The sequence below is a fragment of the Rhincodon typus genome, chromosome 19 (genome assembly GCF_021869965.1).
Source record: "Rhincodon typus isolate 14 chromosome 19, sRhiTyp1.1, whole genome shotgun sequence".
In the NCBI taxonomy this organism is placed as follows: domain Eukaryota; kingdom Metazoa; phylum Chordata; class Chondrichthyes; order Orectolobiformes; family Rhincodontidae; genus Rhincodon; species Rhincodon typus.
The window spans coordinates 55,015,639-55,022,814 of NC_063350.1; positions in this window are offsets into that span (position 1 = coordinate 55,015,639).

Below are 7,176 nucleotides of genomic sequence, written 5' to 3' on the forward strand. Positions count from 1 at the left end.
CCCAGCATCCATCGCAGGTTTGGGAAGGGTTTGGTGAAGTGACATCAGGAACACCAATACTGGCGTAAGTCTCCGCTAAGCAAGAGAGACTGTTTACTTCAGGGGATGAAGTTTGGTGTAGGAACCACAGGAATGGCCCTGCATGGGTAAGAGGCATGGTCGACGTGAGATCAAGTCCAGTGATGTATGAAGGGAATAGATAAGATAGAAGTAGAGAGGATGTTTCCACTGGCAGGTGAAGCTAGAACAAGAGGGCATAGCCTCAAGATTAGAGGGAGCAGATTTAGGACTGAATTGAGAAGGAATTTCTTCACCCAGAGGGTTGTTAATCTATGGAATTCCTTGCCCAGTGAAGTAGTTGACACTACTTCAGTAAACGTTTTTTAAAAAAAGGTAGATTTTTTTTGAACAATAAAGGAATTAAGGGATACGGTGAGAACGCGGGTAAGTGGATCTGAGTCCACGAAAAGATCAGCCATGATCTTATTGAATGGCGGAGCAGGCTCAAAGGGCCAGACGGCCTACTCCTGCTCCTAGTTCTTATGAAAGTTCTTATGAAAGTTTGGGTAGGTGCGATGGTCCTGAACAAGCATGTGGACCATATGAAAGCTGCAAACTTGCAAACAGTGTGGGAGCAAAAGGTGCCCAGCTCCTCAACAGCCTTTCTGATTGCTCCAGAACTTGTGGGCTCTCCCTCTCTGTCAAGTATTGAAGATACCTCAGAATCTAAGATGGACACGGCAGATGTTGCCATCTCTATGTCTTTGCCTCCTGAAGAAGAGAATGAATTTCTTCCGAGACACTCCAGGCACATGAGGCAAGCTATGTTACACACCATCCGTATCAGAGGCAGAGTTGGAGGAACCTGACCCAGGGCTAAAATGCCCCACGAGGAGCTACAGTAAAAAGAGCCGACCTATGCCCTCAGATTCACAGCAGGAGAGATGGAGTGGTTGTAAAAAGATCAGCCAGATGGACCTCATAGAATGTGATTTCTCTGATTGGGGCTATTAACCTGGTCCAATCAGGGGACCCTGGCTGACAGCTATAAACAGGAGTGTCAAACATCCTGGCTCTGAGGGAACTGGATCAGTGTCAGGGATTCTCCACATACAAATAAAGGGTGACTTGGTGATGGGATACCAGCTTCTGTGAAGTTATTTCAAAGACAAATACCTCATCTCTAAAATCAATCTAGTGAACCTCCCCTGAACTACCTCCAATGCAATTACATCCTTCCTCAAGGAAGGGGACCAAAACTGTATGCAATACTCCAGGTGTGGTCTCACTATTGCCTTGTACATTTGCCGCAATACTTCCATACTTCAATATTCTGTTCCTTTACCAATAAATGCCAAAATTCCCTTTGCTTTCCTTATTACCTGCTGTACCTGCGATTTTCTGCAATTCATACACAAGGATACCCAGATCACTCTGCATTGAAGCACTTTGAAATTTCTCTCCATTTAGTTAATAAGCTGCCTTTCTATTCCTCTGACCAAAATGAATAACCTCACACTTATCCACGTTAAACTTCACCTGCCAAATCTTGGCCCATCCTGCTGTTGTAGTTCAGAAATTTAACATCATTTGTCATATTACTTCATTCAAATGCAGATTTTGTTAATGCCAGGATAGCCTTCATTTTCACATATAGTCGTGAAGATTGCCAACAAAAGGGCCATCTTCATGCTCAACACTGATAGAAGCCAATTTATAATTAATATTGTTAAATAATTGCTCATGTTCAAAATTCTCTGGCTCATTATAGATTCGAATCTGTCCCAGCCTGAAGCAGTTACTAGTACCATATATACAAACCAGAATATCTTGTAAACAATTATCAGCGCTAACTTGCATTGGATAATTACCGGAATTAACCAGAACAGTGTGGGAGTAAAATAAGGATAGGAACCAGTGACTCATACTGAAACAGAAGGAAGCCTGAACCTTCACAAAATGCAGCATAGTCACCCATTCTACTTTGAGCTGTCAGTCCAGCTTTTTGTAGCCGCCTGGAAATCCTATAAAATTTCCACAACCTTCTCTAGATAATCAATCTCTTCTTTTCAATGCAATCAAGATCGTTGCCGCTGAAATGCTGCCAACATCATCAAAGACCCCTTCCACCTCAGTAATGCTCCCCTACAACCTCTTCCATCAGGCAGAAGATACAGAAGCTTGAACACATGCACCAACAGGTTCAAGAACAACTTCTTCTCTGCTGTTATTGGACTGCTAAATGGACCTCTCTAACTTCAAACAATGTTGATCTTGCTTTGTGCACCTCCTATGCGGCTGTAACTTTCTATTCGTCGCTCTGTCTAAGAACTGTATGATCTGTATGTCCTTGTTTGCTATGATCTGCCAGTACTGTTCGCAAAACAAAGCTTTTCACTGTACTTAGGTACATACGACTACAGTAAATCAAATCAAATTAAACTTCGCCATGGTCATCTGAGAACTCCACTAAGTTATCTGGCAGCTTATGATTGGCTAAAATATGCATGAATGTTGGTGATTTGGCTGCATTTTCCATCACCCTCTTACCCTCACATTCTGCCAAAAATGGATTTCACAAAATGGAGGAATCATTCAATCTACTTGTCTGAGCCACAACATTCTGTGCTTTCACTTTTAACAACCTATAGATTTTACAAATTCATGCAGCATAAAAGATGGTTATTTGGCCCATTATATCTGTGGCAGCTCCTTGCAAAACCTGTGTAATTAGTGCCAATGCCTTACTCATTTCCCATTGTCCTTTGCAAGTATTTATCCAGTTCCTCTTTAAACTCACTGTTGAATCTACTTCTGCTGTCCTTACAGGCAGTATCTTCAAATCAGAACAATTAATCATAAAACAAAGCTCACCTCATTTCCCCTAGGTATTGTTTGTGCGAATCTGATTGTACTCATCACTCTTTATGCAGCCCATTCAAAAAATTCCAACATCAAGAGACTGCAAGTAGCAGTTTGTATTGAGATCTTGGAGCCTGAGACCTACAATGTAACCCTCTCTCACAGACACTCCACTCTGCACTACCATCGCTCCAGATCAGCTGGAAGAGAGTACACAGATACAAGAGTAATGCAATGGTGTCCAAGAAACATTCCTTCCTTTGCTACGTCTTTTTCCTTTCACTCATTAACGGGATGAGGAAATCGCTGGCTAGGCAGCATTTATTGTCCATCCCTAATTGGCCAGAGGGCAGTTCAAAGTCAAACATATTGCTGTGGGTCCAGAGTCAAATCTCAGCCAGACCAGGTTAGGATAGGAGATAGTAGGAACTGCAGATGCTGGAGAATCCGAGACAAGGTGCAGGGCTGGATGAACACAGCAGGCCAAGCAGCATCATAGGAGCAGAAAGGCTGACGTTTCGGGCCTAGACCCTTCATCAGAGAAGGGGGAGGGGAAGGGGGTTCTGAAGTAAATAGGGAGAGAGTAGGAGGCGGATAGAAGATGGATAGAGGAGAGGAAACAAACAGGTTGAAGAGGCGGGGATGGAGCCAGTAAAGGTGAGTGTAGGTGGGGAGTTAGGGAGGGGATAGGTCAGTCCAGGGAGGATGGACAGGTCAAGGGGGCGGGATGAAGTTAGTAGGTAGGAGATGGGGGTGCAGCTTGAGGTGGGAGGAGGGGATAGGTGGGAGGAAGAACAGGTTAGGGAGGCGGGGACGAGCTGGACTGGTTTTGGGATGCGGTAGGGGGAGGGGAGATTTTGAAGCTTGTGAAATCCACATTGATACCATTGGGCTGCAGGGTTCCCAAGCGGAATATGAGTCGCTGTTCCTGCAACCTTCGGGTGGCATCGTTGTGGCACTGCAGGAGGCCCAGGATGGACTTGTTGTCTGAGGAATGGGAGGGGGAGTTGAAATGGTTCGCGACTGGGAGGTGCAGTAGTTTATTGCGAATCGAGCGTAGGTGTTCTGCAAAGCGGTCCCCGAGCCTCCGCTTGGTTTCCACGATGTAGAGGAAGCCACATCGGGTACAGCGGATGCAGTATACCACATTGGCAGATGTGCAGGTGAACATCTGCTTGATGTGGAAAGTCTTCTTGGGGCCTGGGATGGGGGTGAGGGAGGAGGTATGGGGGCAGGTGCAGCACTTCCTGCGGTTGCAGGGAAAAGTGCCGGGTGTGGTGGGGCTGGAGGGGAGTGTGGAGCGGACAAGGGAGTCACGGAGAGAGTGGTCCCTCCGGAAAGCAGATAAGGGTGGGGAGGGAAGGATGTCTTTGGTGGTGGGGTTGGATTGCAGATGGCGGAAGTGTCGGAGGATGATGGGTTGGATCTGGAGGTTGGTGGGGTGGTACGTGAGGACGAGGGGGATTCTTTTTTGGTTCTTATTGAGTGGATGGGGTGTGAGGAATGAGTTGCGGGAGTTCTCGAACACTGAGCGGGGGGGAAGTTACGGTCCTTGAAAAATGAGGACAACTGAGATGTACGGGAGTGGAATGCCTCATCCTGGGAGCAGATGCGGCGGAGGCGAAGGAATTGGGAATAGGGGATAGCATTTTTGCAGGAAGGTGGGTGGGAGGAGGAGTATTCTAGGTAGCTGTGGGAGTCGGTGGGCTTGAAATGAATATCAGTTTCTAGGTGGTTGCCCGATATGGAGACAGAGAGGTCCAGGAAGGGGAGAGAGGTATTCAAGATGGTCCAGGTAAACTTAAGTTTGGGGTAAAGATAGGAGCTTGCTTCCCTAAAGGACGTTAGTCAACCAGATGGGTTTTTCCCAACAATCGACAATGGATTCACAGTCATCATAGATTCTTAATTGCAGAATTTTTATTGAATTCAAATTCCACCATCTGCTGTGGTAGGATTCGAACCCAGGTCCCCAGAATGTTATCTAGGTCCCTGGATTAACAGTCCAGCGATAATACCACTAGGCCATCACCTCCCCAGGGAATTTTGTTCCCAAGTGACTAAATATCCAGGAAGGACATGGTGAGAGGGTGTTGATAACCAATCACTGGCAAAACCAATTGGATCATTCATCTCTGGGAAGGATCTGATGGGCAGTGAGGAGACTGATAAAACCAGCTTCCCACTGAAAGGAAAATAAAATAAAGAACAGCCAATGCTGGAGATCTGAAACAAGAACAGAAATTGCCGGCAAAACTCAGCAGGTCTGGCCCCATCTGTAGAGAGAGAAAACAGAGTTAATGTTTCGAGTCCAGTGACCCTTCCTCAGAACTCAGAGAGAAGAAATGAATGAAGGTATAAAAACAGGAGAGAGAAAGAGACAGAGAAATAAAGTAACAGAGTTATAGAGATCTACAGCACAGAAAAAGACTCTTCGGCCCATCATTCAAAAACAGCCACCTAACTATTCTAATCCCGTTTTCCAGCATTTGGCCCTGTTTGCCTTGGCTTCACAAATGCAGGGAACTTCTTAAATGTTATGAGGGATTCTGCCTCTCCTAACCCTACAGGCAGTGAGTTCCACATTCCCACCAGTCTCTGGGTGAAAAGCTTTTCCTCACATCTCCACTAAACCTTCGGCCCCATTCCTTAAATCTATGTCACCTGGTCATTGATCCCTCCATCAAGGGGAACAGTATCTTCCTGTCTACCCTATCTATGCCCCTCATAACTTTATACATCTCAATCATGTGCCCTCTCTATCTCCTCTGCTTTAAGGAAACCAATCCCAGTCTGTCCAGTCTCTCCTCCTAACTGAAACTTTCCAGCCCAGGCAACATCCTGGTAAATCACCTCTGTACCCTCAACAGTGCAATCACATCCCTCCTATAATGTGGATTCCAGAACTGTATACAACACTCTAGCTGTAATCTAACTACAATTGAATCCATTGAATATAACAGTGTATTAATTGGCTCAGTTCCAGTGTCAGTGTTTAATTTTGAGGGAATGATGTAGCTTAGGAACTGTAACCTCCATGAAGTTCACACTTCTAGTATATATGGTCCTCCACTGACCTTGTATCTGCTAGAAAGTATCGTATTTATTTCCATTTCTTCTCAACATGCTGATTGATCTTCTAACTTCATATTTGGCCACATTATACTGCACCAACCTTGTGTTTACTCACATAATTGACTTGTCTAAATCATCCTGAACACTCCTTGCGCTTTCCTCACAATCCCACCCAGTTTTGCATCATCAGCAAACTTGGAAATGTACACCTCCATACGCTACACATTCGTACTTAAAGAAACTGAACAAAGAAAATTGTATGATATTAACCAGAATGAGATACCTCCCTTTAGCACTGGGCTCCTAAGTTGGCTAAAAGAGAATAAAATGAGTAAAATAAATAAAATAAAAATATAATAAAATAAAATGAGTACACAGCTGTCACCTGGATCAGGCAGCAGAGCTGATCTATAGCGTGGGCATTGACAAGAGGAAGGAAGACATTTATTATGTACGCCCAGACTCCTGCCAGTAACCAGCAGTGTGAGGTGATGTGCAATTGATAAAACCAATCTGCTTGACACTCTTGTTACAGCAATCACAGGAAACGATAAAACATGCAGCCATTCGATGGACAGCTGAAATGAGAGAAGTTGCTCAGTGTACAGGAGTGTGGTATGTGTTAGGCAGCCCCCTTTTCCAGATGGAGTAAGTGACAACCTCTATTAATGAAATAGATTTGAAGTTACAAATGTGATTCCATCTGGCATCTTTCAAAACAGGCCTGGTAATGTTACAGAAACATACATATAACGGAGGTCCCTAACACAATAGGTACCAGATGGAATCAGGCAGGAATCTCCAGAGTTGGCACCATTAACTTGTCACTGCCCAGGTCATGTTGTGGTTACTACATAAATCAGAGGTGAACTGCAACATGTGTTTGGTAACTGACCTGAAGCTTGCAGAATGAGGTAATAGTCTATTTGGAGTTAGTTCATCAATGTTTGGGGAATGAGGGAAAGCAGAAAGGTGCTGAGCAGAATCAATGACCCCTGTTGGAAAGTTAGAATCAGAGAAACCCTACAGTGTGAAAAGAAGTCATTGAGTCACCAACCTGCTGAAGAGCATCCCACCCACCTCCATTGTATCCCTGCAGCCCTGTATTTCCCATGGCTAATCCACTTAGCCTGCACAGCCCTCTACACTATGGGCAATTTCCCATGGTCAATCCACCTAACCAACACATCTTTGGACTGTGGGATTAAACCTACACAGACAGAATGTGAAAACTCCCAC